At 50.3% G+C, this 22,979-nt stretch overlaps 1 long non-coding RNA gene across 2 annotated transcripts in view; it reads right to left on the minus strand.

Annotated features, from left to right (window-relative positions):
* LOC144379178 (uncharacterized) overlaps positions 1 to 22,512 on the minus strand; it is a 48,681-nt gene extending 26,169 nt beyond the window's left edge. For both annotated transcript variants that reach the window (XR_013441548.1, XR_013441547.1), the window contains exons 1-2: positions 22,389 to 22,512; positions 9,942 to 10,119 (exon numbers count right to left, since the gene is read on the minus strand). This is a non-coding gene — a long non-coding RNA (uncharacterized LOC144379178). The remainder of the gene's footprint in view (positions 1 to 9,941; positions 10,120 to 22,388) is intronic.
* Positions 22,513 to 22,979: the final 467 nt, after the last annotated feature.

The following is a 22,979-nucleotide window of genomic DNA, read 5'->3' on the forward strand; positions in this document are numbered from 1 at the left end:
CCCTCCCTGCAGTGGGTCCCAGCACCCTTTCTTTCCTCAGCGGGCAGACCCTGCCTCCGATGCTGACTCACTTCCCCTTCTCGCCTCTGCTCACTGTCAGCGAGGCTGGTCACTAGGTTTCTCCACCGGTTTCCGGGGTGTTGGTCCAGAAGGAAAGCAGGGTTTCCTGCTCACTTCCTGCTGCGTCTCAGCAGGCGGCGCCACTGCTCCCGGGGCCGCGTGAAACCCCAGTGGACGGCAATACCCAACAGCGCAGAGTGTGCCCAGACGCCCACAGTGTCCAAGTCACCCGCCCTGGGGATGAAACACCGAGAGAAGGAGCATCGCCCCAGTGGGTCAAGCCAAACCCAGTTGCTTTTATGGCCCTGGGGCTGGAAAGCCTGAGCCTGCTTTCAGCTGCTTGGCTGATGGTAAACTTTCACAATGCAGTGCAAAAGCCATTTAGCACCTTTAAAGAAATTAGAAATGGGTTTTTCACGTGTGGCGGTGCTGAAAATTGCGAATAATGATAGAATTATTAAGAACAGCCTTCCTGGCCTTATGATCTTAATTGCCTCTGGTCTGTAAAGCTGACAAATGTGAAACAGTCTTGGGAGCCTGGTAGAATGGCTCCTGGTTCTTTTGTTTATTGCTGTGAGGACTGCTGTTTGGGTGGAGAGGTGCTGTGGGAAGGAGAGCGGCGAGCTGGGAGCCGTGGGCCCGGGTTCCCACCTGGTTGTGCTCTCAGTGGGGCCTGAGGCTCTCATCCTGCTCAGGAAGCAGTCTGAACTGACGAGGGCACACGGGGTGTGTGGAGTGACGATCTTCCAGAGCCCCGCGGTGGCTCGCAGGCAGCCAGCTTGGGTACAGGCTGAGCTAAGCTGAGTAGGCTTCTTGCTCCAGGACTTCCCAGAGCCTTTAGTAGAGTTGTAATGACGGGTAACATTTAGCAAGCACTCGCCCTGAGCCACCCCAGGGCTGGAGGCTTTGCGTGTGACCTCACCTGTCTTCATCAGCAGGCACAGAGGAGCAGCTGGGGTGGAGAGAGCACAGACAGCTGCTCTTCCGTTCCCAGGGCTTGTGAGCAGAAGCACCAGTCTTCAGCTCGGATCTGACCACAGAAGCTGCGCTCTAACTCTGTGCTGCCTCTCTGTCCTGTCCAGAGAGCCCTGCGTGCAACCTTGAAACCATGCAGTCCAGCACTCCCATTTTCCAGATCAGAAGATGGAGGCTTCTCTAGGTCTGTGAGTGGGCGAGGGCAGGACTCCTCTCCTCTGTCCTCTACTCCCCCACAGCCCTCCCTCCAGTGCACTGGGGGTGGGGGTCCTGGGGCAGGAGTGTGCATTCACCCAACTCTCCCACCAGCTGTAAATAATGCCCCTTACTCAGAGGTTTGACATTTTAATAGAATTAGTATATGTAAAACGCAGAAAAGTCATGGGACCGGGGCCAGGTGATTTCCCCCACCCACCTAGCGTCTGCCCTACTCAAGGGATGGGTCAGCCAGGCTCCTGGCTCCTGCCAGGAGGGAATTAAAGTTGGCAATGAATTCCTCCCTGAAGGAAACAGAGCATCCACGAGACGGGAACCCCTTTTCTCGGATGCATTTTCCTGAGTGGCCAGCAGATGGCAGGAGCAAGCTAGGGACGGGAGCCTGTGGCCCCCCTGCGGGCGGGTAGCCTTGGCCTCTGAAAATCCCGTGGTGCTCGGTGGCTGTATGAGGAGATCTCCAGTGTGAGAGCCCTCCCTCATTCTGAGCAGGATTCTAAGCAAACGGGGCACTGGCCTTGTGGCTGGCACGCAGGGAGGACCCAGGGGCTCCCGTTTGCTCCCAGCGGGCGCTGATGCCCTCCGGTTCCCACGTGTCAGCCTCTTGCGGAGGATCGGCTGCTTCTCTCTGCTCCCTGTCTGCAGAGACATTTCTGGCTGGTGCACCAAGGCCTGGGGATGGAAGTGGTGGCCGCGTGTCCCTGTCATTAGACTGGGGGTTGTCGACCACAGCGGAACTCCGAAGGGCCAGTTCTGGTGGGCGTGGTTCCTCAGTCAGTCATTTCATGAGTATTTATGGAGCACCGACTGTGTGCCCGGCCCCCTTCCAGGGTTCCGGGCGGCAGTGAGAAGCTCGCACTAGATCCATGACTAACAGGGAGCTCACGTTCCAGTGGGAGAGACAGAAAATAACTGGGAAGGAGTTAGGATAAAGTGGGATTGAGCCGGGTGTGAGAAAGATAACCGGACAGGAGAATAGGAAGAGGGGGGCCAGTGGGATCCGAGGGACAAGGTTACGGAGGGTGGTCAGGGAAGGCCTGGGAAGGGCAGTCCAGGTGGAGGGAGCGACCAGGGCAAACCCTGGGGGGTGGGATGGGCTTCCCATGTGTCAGAACTAGAAAGGAGGCCAGTGTGGCTGAGCTGAATACATGACGCGGAGGGGCGGGCAGGGGTGGCAGGGGTCTGGTCCCCTGTAGACAGGGTCAGGGGTCAGGATTCTGCTCCGTAGAGAATGTGAAACTGCCCAAATGGCCAAATGCAGCAATTTCACATGGTTCAACCTGACCGCTTAGCGAGGTCACTGCGGTTTGGTTCTTGAGCTTCACAGATCCTGGGATTCCGGCAGCCCCTCCCTCCAGGTGGATCAGGTTGCCCAGCGCAGCTGCGAAGGTCCCCAAGCCCACTGTCTCCCTGACATCATTTCTCCTGCAAGCGTGGTAGCTGCCCGCCTCTCCTGCATATCTGGCTCCCTGCCCGGCCCCCCAGCCCCCCAGGCCTAGCCAGGCCCCTCGCTGTTTCCTGGGGCCTTTCGGGGAAGCTCAGGCCAGGTGGAGCCCGCGACAAGCCTCCCTCCCCGAATCTCCAGCAGGTCGTGGTCCCCCTGAGGCGTGCTTGAAAGCCCAGACGAGACGTGCTCTTCACATCTGAGAAAAGTTAAACTGACAATTCCTCGCAGACTCAGGTTCAAATCCTTATTAAGCTGTTAAGTGAGGGGGGATTTCACATCCTTCCAGAGGCTCTCCTGCCACCAAGTAGCTGTTTGGGGGAGCTTTGTTCCTCGGCCTTTCCTTCACTATCTGGTCCTCCTGTGTCACCTGACAGGGGGAGCCACCAGAGGCCCCCCTACAGCCTCTAGGGAAGCAGGAGCCCACACAGCAGGAGCTGAGGACTGGGAGAGGCAGACTGAGAACCAGGGGAGGGCAGCATGGGGACCTGGAAATGAGACCAGCACAGAGCAATGAGTGGTCCTCAGGAAATGTAATGGGACACGTTCCCGAGTTGTAAAGGAGATGTTTGTGACACGTGCTCAGCTGTGACAAGTTGCCACGCACAGGGGGGCTGTGGATGAGGAGCCCTGAGAGGCGCGGGTGTTAAAACGTGAGGCTGCCACACAAAAAGTTTCCTATTTGCTCCTGCCAGGCACTGAGGGCTCTCCCACCTGAACCCAACTCAGACCCTGTTTGAACCTCTTCTTCTGTGGGCCGTGCTCCCCGCGGTGCAGAAGGGAGCCAGCTTTCAGATCTGATTCCATGAAGGTCTGCAGATAGACACCCCCCGTTGTGAGTTCATTCGGTGTGGGCTAATCAGAAAGCAGGGATCTCCCATGCCCGCCCTACACAAACATCCTCAGTGTTTCGCTCTTAGGTGGTTAAGAATGCTTTAGTGTTGTTTGGAACATTGGTCTGGGGGGCTTTGGATGGTCTGCGAATGTGCTCTCTTTTCTTCCCCTTTCACATAATGGGATATGAGCTTCTGATGCCTGCAAATTACTCTCCAAAGTGTTTCCAGGAATTGATGATGTGTGGACAATGTGGCGTACCTGCACCTTACTGGCTCTCACCTGCTGGGCGTCATCCTCACGTGAGTGGGCCAAGTCAAGCCGGGAGAACGCAGGTGCCGCTTGGCACCTGACATGATAAATCCCTGCCTTCTTTTGTCATTAACGGGAAAAAAAAACCCACAAATGCCCCCAAAGAACCCTGCTGGCTGTGGCTTTTGGAAACCCTGTCTTAGGGACCCCCCCTGCGAGCCGTCGGGCAGCAGCCCTGGGAGGCCGTGGGCGGGCACTTTGCAGCCAGGCTGCAGCAGGAGGCTGGGCATGACTGAGGTCACCCCGGAGCCGGCGTGCGGAGCTCGGCCCCTCACGGCGCCTGGCGAGGGTGAGCAGCCCTTGTCGTGGGTCAGAGCCACAGCCGACTGATCTGGTCGAGGCTGGCCCTCTCAGCCGGACGCCCGGCGGGTCTGCCGTGCCGCGGAGCTGCCCGGCCCACCTGGGAGCCGGCTGCAGACTTCCCTGCCGCAAACTGGTGCCCGCCTGTCCATCACGGCGAGCCATGCCTGCCTGCGGTGCTGGCAGCTGAAGGACCCCCGGATTCTGGCAGAGTACGCTCACGGCCTGAAAGCTCACCTTGTAGTCGCTCTACCCTGAGATGCAGCTTCTGTGCTAGTGGGATTCATGCTCAGCTCCTTCCTCCGCGGGCCTCCGCGGGCCTGCATCACCGCCGTCTGCCAGGGACAGCCACTCGGTGAGACTCTTAATTAAAACCGTGGCACTTGGGGGCAGGAAAGAAGTTAAAAACTCTGAAGTCACTTTCCCTAATAGAAATCTTATTTTGGAGGTGCTGCTCACAGAGGTCAGGCTAACCAGGAAAACCTGCACACCTCAAATGAGCTCAAATAGATTTACTGAATTTACTCAGCTGGGTGCCGGGAGGCAGAGCAGGGACGGGGCGGGGGCGGGGGGCACCCTCACCTGTAGCCCCAGATTCATTCCTGGGGCAGGGAGATGGGAGGAGAGGCCCAGATTTTCTTGGAAGACTGGAGAACTGCTGAGTAGCTGTCTTGGAACTTGCTGACCCAGGAGTCTGTGAGCTCAGCCTGTCGGCCGTCCCTGCATCCAGCTCTCTAGAGTTTGATGACTATTGTCCACTGGAAATTCACTTCAACGTGGTGGCAGTGACTGGGGAGTGGCTATATCTGGAATCCATTAGTCACACAGAGAACTCCCCCTTTTCCGTGTTTTCTGGCCCAAGCAGCTGCTCTGAAAGCTGACAGCTCTTTGGAGCTCGCAGCATCTCGGGCCAGACTGCGCAGAATTTTCTCCTTTGAAAGAAGTTGGGAGTGATGTGGAGAGGCCCAGAGGGAGGGGCATGCTCTGAATCTGGGGCAGCAGAAAGCATCTTCAATGTGCAGGCCCAGGCCTTGTGCCGGGGAGGGAGCAGGACTCTTGCTTCCGAGGAGTTACCTCATTCTGGGTGCTTGGACTAATTTGTGAGAGTGTCTCTCCCCATGGGGCTGCAAGAGTATGGCCTTCAAGAGCAACAATTTAATTCCAGATCATGGCCCTAGTGCACAAAAAAACAATTTTTATCCTCTCTTCTCCACTTGCCCATTTAAAGCCCAACGCGGTGGGGCTGGGATGGGGCAGGGGCTTGGAGTTGTTATGGAAACATGGCCTGGAACTCCACACATCAGCCCAAGGCTTGAGTATAGACCCAGCCAATCCTCTACTCCTTCACCTTTGAGCCCTGCCTGCCTGCGGTCTTGGAACCACACGGAGACCACAGAGCCCAGCCTGCCCTGCAGGAACCCAAGAGAGCAGCTGGGCATGCTGGCTTTCCCCTAAACTCACATATACCTCCTATAGTCTCCTTCCAGAATCTTCTCCAAATCCTCTCCCAATTCAACTCCCTCTGTCTCCATAGCAACCAACACCCCATGATAAGAGGCCAGACTCATTATTGTCTTTGTTTTACTCCTGGCATCTTGGGCCACTGATAAGGAGGCTGGGGCGGGGGGATCCTCAGATACCAGAGAGCCATTTCCAACTGATTCTGCTGGAGTTCTGAATCCATACATGGCTGTCCTTCAGTAACCAGCATGAGTCCAGCCCTAATGTCCCCGTGGTATAATGAAGGATTTCTGGCCTTTGTCCCTGCTTTCTGGGAGGGAGCCTCTAAATCCTTGGGAGTTTCCTGGCTGATAGGACTATCTTTGTTGCGCATGGTGGGCCCCTGGGGCCTTCCCTGGATTTATACTGAGGAGGTGACTCAGGATGGGGGCTGGTCCTGCTGGAAAGACCAAGCCTGTGTTCAGAGGGCTGGGGCTCAGACCCACAGGACATCAGACCCCCAGGGGATGGTGGTGGAGGTTCAATTCAATCCATCCTGCCTCTGTGGAAAGCTCTGGGCCCCGAGGCACAGTTGAGCTTCCTGGCTGGTGATGCACAGCAACATACTAGAAGGGAGATCCTCCGAGTTCGGGACCCTTCCAGACCTGGCCCTGGCCCCTCTGTTTGGCTGGTCTTCAGTCGTATCCTCTGTAATAACACTGTTTTCATCAACATACCACCTCCCTGAGTTCTGTGAGTCCTTGTGGCAAATGATTGCACCTGAGAGGGTTGGGGGACGCTCAGATGTATAACCAGATGGTCAGAAGAACAGGTGGCCCAGGGACCCCCAAGCACTGGGGACTCTGCCCCACCCTGTGAAGTCTGCGCTAACTGTGGGCAGTCCCTCCAAGCAAGGTCAAGGGAGGAGGGAAAGAAGGCATCTCCCCACATCTGCACTTCAGTTCAGCGGCTTTCTAAACCCACTGCCCCTCCTAAGGGGCTTTTAGAAACAAGAGCTGCCTGGGCCCCTTCCAGAGCATGTCTGATTTGATGAGCCTGCAACGGGATCCTGGAATGGACATGTTTATAAAGCTTTCACAGGTGGTTCCGAGGCAGAATCATATTTGAGAATCATTTTCTCAGGAAGCCAAGCACGTGTTCCAAGCAGAGAAAATCTGCTTGAAAGAAGAGAAAATACAGGAGGCCACGTGCCAACGTTCAAACAGAAGGGAACAAAGGGGCGGTGGATAGAAAGTTAAGTGCTGGTGGGCAGATCACGTTAAGATCTGTCTCTGGGAAGGTGCAGCTTGAAAGCCACATGTCACCTGAAATGGGCTATGATATGGCGGCCACTTGAGAGACTTCTTGCCTCTAATGTGCTCTCTCCCGACTCACGGGACCTGGAGTTTTTCTGTAGGGTCAAGACACCAATGTCCTCTGCTGGGACGCACATTTTGGATCTCGGGGAACAGGGCTGGGGGCCGGAACCTCGGCCCTGAGCCTTTGATCAGATGGGGCTGTGATCGTGTGGATGTGGATGGTGGGCTAGATGTGTCTGGTGGCACATGAGTAATTCAGTGTGACAGCTTTCTCAAATCGTCCTGTTCCCCTTCTCCCTGGCCACGGCCTGGGGCCACTGTCCTGTCCGGCCGGGGTGAAAGCTACGACTCCGCTCTCATGTCCCTGCTGCTTCTCTTGCCTCTCTGCAGCTCCCCCACTCCTCCCAGAAGCCAGGTTGATCCTTTCAAAAGTTAATCATGTCATGTCTTTCCCTTGCATAAAATCCTCCAATGGGTTCCCACTGCACCGTGAAAAATATGAGTCCTTGTGATAGGTCCCCACCTGTCCCTCCGTCTCACTTGGTCCACTCACATACCCACTGGCAGCCACACCGGCTTGCTTTCTATTCCTCAGAGTTCCCAACTCTCTTCTACCACAGGGCCTTTGCACAAGCTGGTCCCACCACCTGCAGTGCCCTGCTCTTGGCCTCACACTTGCCATGGCTTGTTCCTTGAAATTCATGACCTCATTATTGTTACTCTTTAAAAAGGCCTTCTTTCAGCAAAATACATAGGTAGGTTGCTTCTATTATTGTCCATGACATCACTCTGTTCACGCTCTTCATAGAACTGGTCATGCTTCTTAATATATATTTACTTGCTTATTTTTCCTGTTTCTTCTACTCTGCTGCTGAATGTCCCATGCAGTGCCTGGCACATAATAGGTGCTCATTTTAGCTGGAGTGATTACTACTAGCTACAGCAGCATCTCACCCTAAAAACCTCAGGGGCTTATCTCAGAAAGTTTTACTTCTTGATCATATGACTCACCCAGTGTGGATGGGTGGGGACCTCTGCTCTCCACACTCCAGCTAAAAGGGGGCCCTGCCACTTTGTAGCCTTCCGATCTGAACAACGTAGCCCAAAAGATTTGCCAAAGAAGAGGAGTTGAGAGAAAAATGAGGCACGTGGCTTTGAACAGCCTGGAATTCACAGGTGTTGCCTGTGTTCATGGTCCATTTGCCCCAACCAATCACTGGCTTCACCTCGCTGCAGGGGGTCTGGGAGACAGAGGCCGACGGGATGCTAAGGGGGTGGGGGCGAGTGGTGGGGGCAGGGAGATCTGTTCAGCCCGGAGCCCAGAGTGGGAGGGGCCCCGCCCACGGACCCAAGCTCTGCGGCTTCTGCTGGATTTTCCGTGTGTGTGAACTTCTAGAAACTAACGTCCACACTGAATGCAGGCAAGGACTCAGGGCAAATCCTCCACTTCCTCTGTACTGGCGCCAGCCCCGGGGACGGAGTGGCTGTGTCCACCGCAAGCGGCGTATACGTGAAGAGGTGGACAGAGACACAGCCACCATGAGCAGGTACTGCTTGCCTAATGCTCCATCAGCACCTTGGAAACAGGCCACCCTGGGAAATAAATGATCCACGGGGCCCCCATAGCCTCCAGCTCCCTTGGCGGCTGCTCCTGTTCCCTGAAGGGCCCCCTTCCTCCTGGTGGCTCCCAGGAAATGGGTGGCAGAAACCAGCCTGGTGATTTACCTCCTGCGTTCCTAGGACTCCCCACCAGGCCTGTGCATCTCATGTTTAATTATGAGGCTGTGGATGGTGGTGATATTAATTATAGGGCTGAGGCTGTGTCACCTGAAGAAAGTTGGTGCATGTGTAATTTGACTTTCCTCAAGAAGGAGAATTATATTTTTCCTGATCTCAGAAAGAATGCCAGGGAAACAAGCAGAATCACACTTAAGGGTTTTAAACTAATGAGCTTCAGTTAAAAAAATTAAAATCCTTTCTATCTGGCGAAGATTGGGAGAATCCACTTCTAGAATCTGGGGTTTCTCGGTAGGGGCCGGCGGCTCTCCCGTGGGGAGGGCTGTGGGTGCACCGTGAGGCAGAGCTTGGCCTGTGGTGCAAAGCCAAGGGCAGGTCATGGCTGGGTTTTCTACCGACAGAGAGCAAGAGCATTTCTTGGCAAGATTTATCCTTGGCTGAAAGCAAACGGGCACATTCCAAAGGGTGAGATGGGGAGAGTTTGACACACGTTGGTTTTGTAAGTAAACACCAGATTAATGTAATAATAACCAATAATAGTGATGACCTAAATTAGAGCTTGTGTGACAGTCCTGGCCCTCGTCCACATGCCGTGGGTGCGTGCTTGCTGCCGTCCAGCCTTCCCAGAAGTCCTGCAGGGGGTCCCCCGCTTTAACCCCATCACACAGAGGAGGCGGGCGACACAGACGGGACCGGGCCTGTGCTCGGTCTGCATGACACAGCACGGCAGACTTCCTCATTTGAAGCGATTCCATTAAGAACGTTGTGCCATTATGTCCGCAACGAAATCAGTGCTGCCGTTTTAAGCTCTTACTGTGTGCTAAGCATTTGTGTGTGCACGCGTGTGCTGGTGTGCATGCGTGCACACAGGCATGGACCCATGTGCGTGTGTGCACACGCATGTGGAAGGAAAATGACGTGGGTGAGCTTGGAGAACTCCAGATGCCGAAGGGGCTCGCATGTGTGGCTGCTGCTGGAAGCGGGAGTCAGGGCCGTGTTGGTGACGTCACCTCAGGAGAAATGGGTTCCAAATCCACATTTACTCCCAGTTCTCTGTGTGATCTTGGTCATGTCACTTTATCTCCCTGAACTTTGTTCTTTAAACATCTATTAAGCTTTAACGACGTCGGACCGTTATACACACGGAGAAAAGCGAGTGTGAAGGCCCTGCGTCATGAATACTCACAAGGCGAACAGATTGACCCACACTCGGATAAAGAACGAGCACAGCCTTCAGCTGGGCATCCACGGGCGTCCCTCCCCAGGCACGCCTCTCCCAGAGCCCATCACTCACCTAGTCTTCTTACCTGCGGGGAGGAAATGCTGTGTGCCATCCTCACCAAGAAGGCAGTGACAAGACGAGGGTGACAGTGTGTCCGGCTCGGTGCAAAGCCCTCGATGGGAACTGTTTTGTGGGCCTCCGCGGGGAGCATGAGGTGGCCAGCGCTGGCACTCCCCCACTTCGCAGACGAGGACAGCGTGGCTCTGAAGTGGGATGCAAACAGATTAGCCCAGTTGTGAGCGTGACCCTGTCTGTCCCACACTATGCTCGGACTTTAGTTTTTCTTCCTGCTTCCTTTATTCATTCCAAGTACCTCCCTGTCGTGCTTGCTGGAGGGTGGTTGTGCTGGTGTCCGGCCACAGACTACAGATCAGGCCACCGGACACCGTCTCGGGCTGTGACGATTTCCATTTTACCTCTCCAAGAATCAAGGGGCCCCAGGAAGAAGCCAGCTCACGTGATAAATTATTCAACAGAAGGACAGAAAGCTCTGCTGCACTGAACCTAAGGATTTGGGGTAGACAATGGGAAATTATTAATTAAAAAAATTCTACCACTTTCCTCTTCCCACAGTGGGAGAGACTCATGGAATCAACTCTGAGTGAAGGCATCAAGTTTAAGCTGTTAATTACTTCTTAATCATGCAGAATAAAAGCTACATCCCTTAAAATACACCAGACAGCTAAACCTAATCTTTGCTTTTCCTGGGTATCATCGAAGGAATCCAGATGTTATGGTAATAAAACTGCTCCATAAAGAAACAGAATACCCAGCTGTAGGAACTGACTCCTCAGCATTCGTGTGCCCCCAAAGGCTCTTCCTGGGCTGGGGTCCTGAATGCTGCTCGGCGTCCCCGTCCCCTCCCCCGGCAGCCCCCACTGTGGACACAACCACATAACCGGAAGGGAGACCAGCACAGAACTTGCTGAATGTCTGTGGGACTAAACCCGGGACCCATTTGAAGCCTGTGTCTGTGGACTTTCCAGCAAGCGAGGGGCCGCCCTGGGTCTTCAGGGGTCTGGGTGTGGAGAGGGTGCCCTTGAGCAGACTGAATACGTTTCACTCAGACATATGTAGATCTTACAATTTATTTTGGGTCCGTCAATATTAATAACAGGGGAAATAGCTAGCGTTTATTGGGCATGTTAGTGCGTGCTCTCGCCCCAAGCCCCCACGACACTAGGAGGTAGCTCCTGCTACTGACTAAGATTCACAGGTGAAGTCATTTCCCCAAAGTCCCTCAATAAGTATACGGTGAAGGTCGAATCTGAGTCCAGAAGAGCTGATTCTACTATTATTTTACAAAATGTTCTACTTTGGTTTGAGTTGGCCTTTGATCTTTCAAAACAACTTTCATTGAACTCATGGTTTTGTAAAACAAAGTTGGTTTTGAGATCGGCAAATGAGTGCATTTAAAAATATTTATTCTTTTATCTTGCAAGTAACTATGTGTTTACAAAATGATAAATGTTCACTTGCTGTAAACATTTCGAACACAAAGAGTATAAATTAGGGGCCGCCTGAATCCCATTCCCCCAATTTCATGCTTTGCTGCATATTCTCCTGGACATGCTCCATCCCAGATGTCTCAAGATGCAGGTATGCGCTATGGTGAGCACTGTGAATTGTGTAAGACTGATGAATCACAGACCTGTACCCCTGAAACAAATAATACATTATATGTTAACAATAAAAAAAAAAAAAGATGCAGGTCACTCCAAAGATGCTCCAAGAAAAAAGGGGGTCTGAAGTCATGTTGGTTGGGAAACACGTGGAGGGTCCGAGAAATTCCGCAGTAAATAAACCCTTTGGCTTGGTCCAGTGTCATGTTTCCCAAACCAACTTGTGCATGGAATGCCTTATCCCATAATAAGGGTCTGCCTTCTCTCCAGAGAGTGTGCCCTGTGAAATGCTGGCCATATAGGACTGCCCCAGCCAACAGGTATTTGCCAGGTCTATGCTATTTAGGCTCTGGAGGCCCAGGGATGAAGGAGGCAAACTCTTCTCCCCTGGTGCCCACCCTCTGGTGGGCATGGCAGCATACAAGTGAACAAGAAAATGAAGACACACACAGGTACTTTCAGATGCTGACCATGGCCACCATGAAAAGAAGAGGTCCACAAGGCGCCTGTTTGCGCAGAAGGCCTCTCAAGGACGAGACCCAACGAGCCAAGTGAAACATGCTGGTTTCGGGGAAGAGCTGTAGTGAAAACCTTTGGCCTCTATAAATAAAGATGAAGATGTGGGTATATAATTTTATATACTGATATCACATTGTATGTTGACACTTGCCTTTTCCACTCAATTAAAATGTCAGAGATGACATTTCTAGTCAATGAATGTGTTTCACTATTGTCATGTTTAACAACTGCTGAGCATTTTCTTAACCAATCACCCGCTGGTGGAAACTCCGTGTTTTGGTCTGTTCAGGCTGCTGTGACAGAAATAGCCTAGACTGGGCGGCTTGTGTTTGTCACAGCTCTGGAGACGGAGGAGTCTAAGGTCAGGTGCTGGCAGATCCAGGGTCCGGTGAGAGCGCTCCTCCTGGTTCATAGACAACCTGTCTTCCTGCTGTGTCCTCACATGGCAGAAAGGGCAAGGGAGCTCTGGGCTCTCTTTTATAAGGGCACCCATCCCATCCACGGGGGCTCTGCCCTTGTTACCTAATCTCCTCCAAAGGCCCCACCTCCCAACACCATCACACTGGGGAAATGGGTTTCAACATCTGAATTTGGGGGGGGACACAAATATTCAGTTTACAGCACTTAGGGAGGTTTCTTGTGGGTGCATTTTGCTCACTTTTGAAATAATCTCCTTAGGATAAATTCCTGGAAATCAGATTGTTGGGTCCAAAGTTGTGAGCATTTTACAATGTCATCCAATCCTGCTAAACTGCCTCAGTGGCCAGGCATGACCTTCCATTCTCTCTAAGACTGCACGAGAGTGCCTGTTTTCCCAAGTGCCTCCTATGACTGGTTTTCATCTACATTGCAGATGCCAATCTGAGAGGGGAAAAACGAGATTTTTATTTATTTGATTGATAATGACCTTGAACATGCCTATTAGCCTTTTGTATTCCTTCTTTTATGAAATGCTGTTCAAATCCTTTGTCAGTTTTTCTACTGACATTGTTTTCTTACTGATTTTCAAGAGCACTTTTGTATATGGGGGATATTTGTGATAAAAATTATTGCTGTCTTTTGGTTTTGTTTATGATATTTTAAGCCATTGAGATATTATTGTTGTCTTTTGGATTTATGATATTTAAAGCCATTTAGATGTTGTAAATGTTTATGTTGTTAAATTAAATTGTCTTATTTTGTGTTTTCTGATCTCATAACATGTTTAGAATGGCCAACCCTACCTTATGATTATGTAAATATTCTCTCATATTTACTTCTAGCTTTTTTTGGTCTCTGTTTTTCTTTTCCGTTAAACCTTTTGTCTTTTAGGAATTCACTTTGCAGTAAGGAATGAATTTGGGGTCCAGTTTTATGTTTCCCAAATGGCTATTCAGCTAATTCCATCTACTCCCTTGTTAGAAATGACCACTGTCCTGAACAGACATTTTTCCAAAGAAGACATCCAAATGGCCAACAGACACGTGAAAAAGTGTTCAATATCGCTCGGCATCAGGGAAATCCAAATCAAAACCTCAATGAGATACCACCTCACACCAGTCAGAATGGCTAAAATTAACAAGTCAGGAAATGACAGATGTTGGCGGGGATGCGGAGAAAGGGGAACCCTCCTACACTGTTGGTGGGAATGCAAGCTGGTGCAGCCACTCTGGAAAACAGTATGGAGGTTCCTCAAAAAGTTGAAAATAGAGCTACGGTATGACCCAGCAATTGCACTACTGGGTATTTACCCCAAAGATACAAAAGTAGGGACCTGAAAGGCTACGTGCACCCCGATGTTTATAGCAGCAATGTCCACAATAGCCAAACTGTGGAAAGAGCCAAGATGTCCATCAACAGATGAATGGATAAAGAAGATGTGGTATATATATACAATGGAATATTATGCAGCCATCAAAAGGAATGAGATCTTGCCATTTGCAACGACGTGGATGGAACTGGAGGGTATTATGCTGAGCGAAATAAGTCAAACAGAGAAAGACATGTATCATATGACCTCACTGATATGAGGAATTCTTAATCTCAGGAAACAAACTGAGGGTTGCTGGAGCGGGGGGTGGGGTGGGAGGGACGGGGTGACTGGGTGATGGACACTGGGGAGGGTATGTGTTCTGGTAAGCGCTGTGAATTGTGCAAGACTGTTGAATCTCAGATCTGTACCTCTGAAACAAATAATGCAATAGATGTTAAGAAAGAAAAAAAGAAGAAGAAGAATGTAGCAGGAGGGGAAGAATGAAGGGGGGGAAATCGGAGGGGGAGAAGAACCATGAGAGACGATGGACTCTGAAAAACAAACTGAGGGTTCTAGAGGGGAGGGGGTTGGGAGGATGGGTTAGCCTGGTGATGGGTATTGAGGAGGGCACGTTCTGCATGGAGCACTGGGTGTTATGCACAAACAATGAATCATGGAACACTATATCTAAAACTAATGATGTAATGTATGGGGATTAACATAACAATAAAAAAATTAAAAAAAAAAAAAAAGAAAAGAAATGACCACTGTCCTATGCATTAAAATCTCTACATACTCGGGACTATAACTATGATCTTGATTTCTGTTCTTTTGAGCTGTCTTTTTATCCCTTTGCCAAACCACACTGCTTTACTTACTGTGGTCATAGAATACATTTTTAATACCTGACAAGACAAGTTCCTCAATACCACTCTTTTAAAGAATTTTCCTGGCTGTTATAAGATAAACATAATTTACCTTACAAAACATCTTATAACACTCCCAGATAAATTTTAGAGTTACTTTTTTTTTTCCCAAGCTAAAATATATCCCACATTGGGATCATACTGAACTTAAAGACTACCTTAGGAAAAATTACATCTTTATTGGAATGTCTTCTTATTCAATAAAACAAGATATGACTCTCCATTTATTGAATTATTTTAAATGATCTTCATTAGAAACTTAGTTTTGCTTCATATCTGTCCTCCACAGTTATTGTTAAATGTATTTCCAGGTGTTTTAGGGCTTAGGTTCTATTCCAAATGATTTTCTAAATCATATATTTCCTAACTTGTTATAATTTACATATGAAATTGTAAATTATACTGATTGCTGTATAACTGATCATACTACTGTGTTTTTATTATTTTAATATTTTTTCTATTATTTTGGGTTTTCCCAGAAGCATACCCTCATTAGTTACAAATTATGGTTGGTTTTACCTCTGATGAATATAGGGGAAGGGAGGGGAAAATAAAATAAGATGAAAACAGAGAGGGAGGCAAACCATAAGAGACTCTTAACTCTAGGAAACAAACTGAGGGTTGCTGGAAGGGAGGGGGTGGGAGATGGGGTAACTGGGTGATGGGCATTAAGGAGGGCACGTGATGTGATGAGCACTGGGTGTTATATGCAACTGAAGAATCACTAAATTCTGCCTCTGAAACTAATAATACACTATATGTTAATTAAATTGAACTTAAATAAAATTAAAAAAAATCATGGTTGGTTTTGCCCCTTCTTGTGATCATGACTGCTTTTATATTTTGTCTAATTCTGTTCAGTACTTTCAGAACAGTGTTACACAATTGTAGTGATAAAGGGTACTCAGAACTTTTTTTTTGGACACAAATGGAATGCTTCTAGTATTTTCTCAATGATGGTAATTTTTGGATTGAAATGTGTGTTTTTAAAAATCTTTAGAAGGAGGTATCCACCATTTCTTTTTTTTTTTTATTTTTTTATTGTTATGTTAATCCCCATACATTACATCATTAGTTTTAGATATAGTGTTCCATGATTCATTGTTTGTGCATAACACCCAGTGCTCCATGCAGAACGTGCCCTCCTCAATACCCATCACCAGGCTAACCCATCCTCCCACCCCCCTCCCCTCTAGAACCCTTAGTTTGTTTTTCAGAGTCCATCGTCTCTCATGGTTCTTCTCCCCCTCCGATTTCCCCCCCTTCATTCTTCCCCTCCTGCTACATTCTTTTTCTTCTTTTTTTCTTTCTTAACATCTATTGCATTATTTGTTTCAGAGGTACAGATCTGTGATTCAACAGTCTTGCACAATTCACAGCGCTCACCAGAACACATACCCTCCCCAGTGTCCATCACCCAGTCACCCCATCCCTCCCACCCCACCCCCCACTCCAGAAACCCTCAGTTTGTTTCCTGAGATTAAGAATTCCTCATATCAGTGAGGTCATATGATACATGTCTTTCTCTGTTTGACTTATTTCGCTCAGCATAATACCCTCCAGTTCCATCCACGTCGTTGCAAATGGCAAGATCTCATTCCTTTTGATGGCTGCATAATATTCCATTGTATATATATACCACATCTTCTTTATCCATTCATCTGTCGATGGACATCTTGGCTCTTTCCACAGTTTGGCTATTGTGGACATTGCTGCTATAAACATCGGGGTGCACGTACCCTTTCGGGTCCCTACTTTTGTATCTTTGGGGTAAGGTATCCACCATTTCAATTTCAAGTATCAGAAGTGGATTTTATGAAATGTCTTTATGGTATTTAAGAAAAGAAATGATTGTATGCTTCTTTTTCCTTTGTTCTATCAACATGGTAAAAGAGTTTTTAGAAGTTTCTTAAACTGAGTAGTTCCTGGACTGTGTGCATCAGTTACTCATGGTCACAATGTATTATTTACTTCTATTTGCTAACACTTTGTTCAAGCTTTCTGCCTAAGCCTCCTCCAAGTACCTTTCCTATGGTCTTCTCTATCAGGCCCTGGCGTCCAGCCAGCTTCATCAGAACTGTCAATGACTTTTGTCTCTCTCCGTGTGTGGAACTGTTTAAAGAGTGTAGGAATGATCAGCTCCTTGAAGGTTTGGGAAAATAAGACTCTGGAAAGCAGCAACTCATAACCTACTATTGAGAGCGTAAGTTGTTTTAGCCACTTTGGACAGTAATCTGTTAATACCCAGTTAAGTCTACAACATTTATACCTTGTAACTCCACAGCTGCACTCAGTATCTATACCCTAGAGAAACACTCTTGTGTTTCACAGAAATATGTACCAGGATTTCCACTGCAGTGTTGGTTTGGCCAACAAATTGGAAATGACCTAAGTGCTTTTCACGGGGGGACTGGAGGTAATTTATGCAAAGACTAATCTGTGGCAGTTGAAGTGACTGGATTAGTTCTCCCCACATCAGGCTGGAAAATGCTCAAAAACTAAATATCGGGGGAGGGAGAAGAAAATGAAAAAAAAAAAAAGTCCACTTTGATGCAATCTGTGTAAAAACACAGAAACAATGCTTTGTAGGATTTTTGGATGCACATATATTATCTAAAGGGAAGAATATTCATCACCTTTAGGAATCTGGGTTTCCACAGGAGAGGAGGAAGAGGAATGGAAATGGTCGCTCAAATGTCTTGGTTTTATTTTATTCATTAAACCGAAAAGGTCTGCTGTAAATACAGAAAACCCATGACATCTTATAAAGCTGAGTGGTGGGAAGTGGGTACTTGTTAGATTAACAACACTTCATTTATGGTTTTATCTTCTCTGCTGCCTTTCTTCATTTTTACCTGGTTTCTCAATTAAAGGTGGAGAAGGGTTTTTCAGTGTCCTATTATGTTTACACTCGTTTTTCCTATTTATCCTCTTTTTAGAGTTGGAGGCGACGCCGGATAGTGTTGGCTGTTATTCTTTGGACTACTCGGAGTTGGATAACACAGGGCTCCGTGCGCTGTAGGTGTTCAATAAATGCTAGATGACGTCATCGTCCTCCTTCTCCTCGCCACTCTGGCTCTATACTCGTCCCCCTCAGTTGTCTGCACCATGTGCCCTGGTATGAAGCTGTGCGGGTGGTTGCAGCCCCTCTGTGTCCGTGTCTCCTCTCCTTTCGTCTCTTAGAAGGACACTTGTCATCGAATGTAGGGCTGGCCTGGAAAATCCAGGATGGTCTCATCTCAGGATCCTTAACTTAATTATGTCTGCAAAGACCAGACTCTTTTTTCCAAATGAGGTCACATTCCCAGGTTCCAGAGATTAGGATGTGGACATATGTTTCAGGAGGCCACTGTTCAACGCCCCCAGAACTGCACAATTTTCCCTGGAAACCCCCAGCTGATTTCCTTCCCCTTAGCCATTGAAGGGAGATGCTGGCTTAGACCAGGCAGGATCCACCCACCCTTCCTACGCATCCTGGTGCTCACACACACAAGAGTTCTAAAAGCAGGAAGACAAGCACGGGCTCTGCCGCCAGGACCTCCTCCCTGTTTTCCAGACCTGCCAAATGTTGTGCTCCCTCCATGCTTTTAATTTATTTTCCTAAAATAGAGGTTCTGCAACCTGAGTGTGCAGCTTAATCACCCAGAGGACTTGGGTTTCAGGTTCACAGTCTGCATTTCAGACAAGTTCCCAGTGATGCTGATGCTGGTCCCAGTAACACATGTGGAGAACCACTGGGCTGAAATGTTCTTCCTGCTGCTCAACCCCTGGATTCCCCTCAAGGCTCACTTTTGCCTGAAGCCTCGTGGTGGCTCCAACCCATGGGTCTTGCCTTCTTTCTTCTGTTGCATATACTGTAACCTTCCGTTTAGCCCCATTTAGAGTGCATGTCTTGCAGCCAAGGATGGCGCCTCATCATCTCCACTTTTCCAGCATCTAGTGCACAAGTCCGTGTGGATGGCCCCCAGTAGATGGGTTCTGAATGAATGAGTGAAGGAGATTCATGCACAGTCTTCCTCGTTCAAGGAGCTCGTGAGCACTGTGAGAGCTCATGCCGTCATGGGCTCTGAACGTGACCGTGCCTGTGTGCACCTGGGGGTTTGGCAACATGACCCTGGTTCAGCCCTTTAATTTCCCTGGGCCTCAGTTTCCTCATCTGCAAAGGGGGCATAACAATACTACTTACCCCGATCGTAGGAGCATCAGATGTGATAAAAGCATGTAGAATGCTCACTGCTTTTAGTAAGTGGCTAGTAAACATTACTGATTCATTCATTAACGATGATCAGAATAATACCGTTCGGGGCCAGAGGGCTGCAGCTATGCTTCCTCTTGCTGGAGCAAGCCCCTCCTTGCTGCGTGTGCATTCAGTCCCGCAGCAGAGCTTCTCCAGCTGGGGCTGCATGCCTCGGTGGGTGCAGGGCCGAGGTCAGAGGCTGGGGAAAGCTACCCGAGAAGCCTGGTGTGCTACCCCGAGCACCAGTTTCCTCCGGAGTGAGCAATTTCAGCTTTTGAAAACTACTGTCTTCAAACAGTACAGAGCAGAATGCAAATGCTCATAAATTTTAAGGAAAGACGTCCAGATTTCAGCATGTTCCTCAGGCAGAGACCGCATCCCTGTAGGGCTCATTCCTTCCCTATCCTCCCAGGGCCCACGGCACAAAGCGGCAAGCAGGCCAGGGGCTCCCGCCTGGCAGAGGAGAGCAGTTTGATGGAGCTGCTCTTCACGCACTTCTCTTCTCCTTACACGAATGTTTTTGCAATCCTGTGCCCTGACGCCGTGTTTCAGACCGTGGTGGGCCTGGTGGCACTAGCAGATCCCCCCGCAGCTGAAGCCCAGAGGAAGCGCGTTTGATTGTTCGAGGCCCGAGCAGCCCAGCCCTCACTTTCCCGGCCTTTCGTGCTGGAACAAGGCCCATCAGTTCTGTCAGCGCCTGCCGGTGGTGACTTGGTTTAATTAAACAATTGTGTGTCTGGGAGAGCTCCCCGCCTGCCTCGATTATATATGCATCGCCCCTGCTCTGCTTCCCACACTCCCCCAGTCACATTCATCCACTTTCATTCCATTTCAGAGCAACAACACAGGGTGACAGAATGCCATCCCCGCAGCCTCTGTCGTGGAGGACATCGTGTCCAGCTATGGCGGCTCCGCGTGGCCTTGGCCTGGCTGCACTGTGTGGTGTCGGGTCTCATGCGCTGGGAGCAGGAGGCCCTGGCCATCTCCCTCTCTCTCTGCACAGCTCTGTCCATTTCCAGCTGGCGCCAACCTCCTGGCCTCCCTCCCTGTCACTGGCCTCTGACCTGTGAGACAGCTGGCCGGGAGCCAGGGAAGGGGCAACCTTCCAGGCACATTCTCCAAAAGTGGTGCCTTGTCAGCACTTTGAAGGGCCAGCATGGGTCATTTTAAGTATCTCAAGAAAGACTCCACGTCGGGATTTCTCAATCATATGGGTGTTTGGGACTGGATCATTCTCTGCTGTGGGGCTGCCCTGTGCCTCTAGGATGTTTGGTAGCATCCTTGTACTCTACCCACTGGATGACAGTAACACACCACCCCTTGATGTGACAACAAGAAATGCCTGCAGACAAAGCCAAACGTCCCCAGAAATAAAAAATGCCCTGAGTTGAGACCCATTCAGAGACAGTGAGATGCAGACCAGGACCAGGGAGCATGATCAAAGGCTCAGTGGCTGGCTAGAGAGAGACCTACAGAACTCCAGCAAAGGAGGGGGCCTTTTTTTAGGGCCTGGCTCACCCCCCATCAGAGGTGTGAGCTCCACCCAGGTCCTGCTCTGGGGAAGGGGGGAGGGCGAGGGCCGGCGGCAGGACAAGCCTCATCTTGGCCTCTGAGCCGCTGTCTCCTGAAAGCCTCCTTCCCGAGCTGGGTTTTCCGATGCCGGGGGCCCTGGCTTCAGACACAGACTCCTGTCTTTCTTCCCCGTGCTCCTGCCTCATGGGCTCGGCGTGCTTCTGGGTTCCCGGGGGGCCCTCGGCTCAGGGGTCAGAGGGTTCCCTGAGAGATAGGCGCCGGACCTCGGGAAAAGCTTCTCTCTTCCGTGGGACACCCAGATGTTATTTCCTTCTCTTCATTGTTTTGTGTCTTCTGAGGTGTTCACATGATAAGATAAAAATACGGGAGAGTGAGGCTGTTGTCTGCGGAAAGTGGTGCTCACGATTCAGGAGGCTGACCGGCTGATGCGCCCCTGAGCAGGAAGCTACAATGGCCGGGCTCTCTGTTAGAATGATCATATGGAGATCAATGTAATCTGTCGCCATTTAGTCATCATGCCTCCAGGCCCCTCCGTGCACATGCAGAGTAGGTGCATCCGCTTTACAAAATCAAGACCCAGAGCGGCTGCCCCGGCGGGCTGGGCCCGGGAAGGCGGCCCGCTCATTATGCTGTTACCTGCAAACGTGCACCGGCGTAATCGGCACATTTGACTGCGGATTGCTCGGTCCTTTAAATATCTCTTCTGATGTGTTAAAATTAGCCTCCTCCTAAACCACAAGAAGAGAAAGGGATGTCCTTTTTAAGCAAATGTGTGGAGAAAGCTCCCATTTGTCTGGATCGGTTGAAAGTGGCGGTTATCTGAAGCCCGGGGTGTACACTAGGTGACCTTGCCGGGCAGCTTCGGACTCAAGATGTTAGAGTTCTCCCCGTTTGATGGGGAAGAAAAGACTTTCTGGACACTTCAGAGCATTCGTAGCACAATGAGAACTGGAAAGGAGGAAGGGTGGAGGAAGGGGAGAGGCTAGAGATGCGGAACAGCCTCTCAGTCGTTGGAGTCGGGGCGCAGGAGTGGGAAGGATGTGTATGCGGTTTATTGCGCACAGAAAGGATTCTGTTTGATTGGACTCAGCGCCCCGCCCTGTGGGGATCGTGTGTGCTGTCTCTCCTGCCACACGGGGAGCCCCATCTTGGCCCCTCACCTGCTTCCCTGCTCCATCTCTGCCTCCCTGCAGAGGGACCCAAAGCGTGGGAGGGTCTGCAGCTGCCCAAGGTCCTCCGGGGTGCAAGGGAAGGAGCGGAGATTTGAACCTGTGTCTGTCTGAATCCAAGGGTAACCTCATTAAGTTGTACTGCTGCTGAGGTCAAGAGAAAAATCAATCTTGCTTGTGCTTCTTGTCTAATCAAACAGAAGTCCCCGAAGACCTAGGGACACATTTGAGGCTATACAAATACAATTAAGCCCTCTGGGAATGCTCCAGGTCTCGAACTTCACCTGGTGGCGTTGGTGGTGGAGAAGCCCACGGCTCCTCCCTGCCAGCACCACCCCGACAGCCTGAGGGTGGTGAGCTCTGACCGAGGAGCTCTGGGTGACTGTGGCCTCCAGAGCAGAATGGCAGGTGTGCAAGGAGAGGTGTGAGGCCACTGTCCAGGGGGTACATGGATGGGAGGAAGCTCTGAGAAGGACACATTTTTTTTCCCCTTCATTAATATCTCAAGGGTGAGCTCTATACCCAAAGCAGAGAACAGAGAAATGAATCAGGTAGCACTAATTCTCGGTCATATATCATGGGACAAGAACAGAAGGAGATGTCACAGAGGTCAAGAATATAGGCCTGATGGTTAGTCAATCCTTGGCTGTGAGACCTCACGCAGGCTCCGTTCCCTTTCTAAGCCTCAGTTTACTCATCTTTAAAGTGCGGCTGATTGAGCAGCATCAACTCACCGGCGAGCGGTGTCAGATTGCTGGAAATGGGTAACAAGCAGGGCCCAGGTCAGAGGCTGCGTGGTCGAATCCAGCTCTGTTCCCCACTTGCTGTGACTCTTGTGTGTTTGCTTCCTGTATCTTCCTCACCTGGAAAAGAAATTGAAATTAAAAATAAGAAGATGGGGCAGAGGGAACCTCACCTCCCAGGTTTAGTCCGGACACACACAGATGATGGAAGGTACTCCCTCACAGCAGCTGGAAGCAGGGCTGGCACGGGATATGAAGGCCTGGGGCTCAGGCCTTCCCAGACCTCCTCTTCCCTGCACCCTCCACCCACTAAGTAGCTTTTGCTCGCCCAAATTATTCCCCTCCCCACAACTCGGGATCCAGGGTTGAAAAATCAGGACCCAGAAGAGGGGCAGTCTCCAGGCTCTCCTGTTATGCAGAATCTGGGTTGTAGGTAACACACACAGGAGTCTGGACAGTGCCCCAGGGGCTGGGGAACCTACACAAGGAGGGTGAGGCAGAGGAGGAGAGCAAGAGAGGATTATTCTGGGGCGTCAGGACGTGTACTTTGGGGTTTGGCAGGTGAGAAATCTGGAAGGTATG

This window comes from Halichoerus grypus, chromosome 10 (genome assembly GCF_964656455.1).
Source record: "Halichoerus grypus chromosome 10, mHalGry1.hap1.1, whole genome shotgun sequence".
Classification (NCBI taxonomy): Eukaryota; Metazoa; Chordata; class Mammalia; order Carnivora; family Phocidae; genus Halichoerus; species Halichoerus grypus.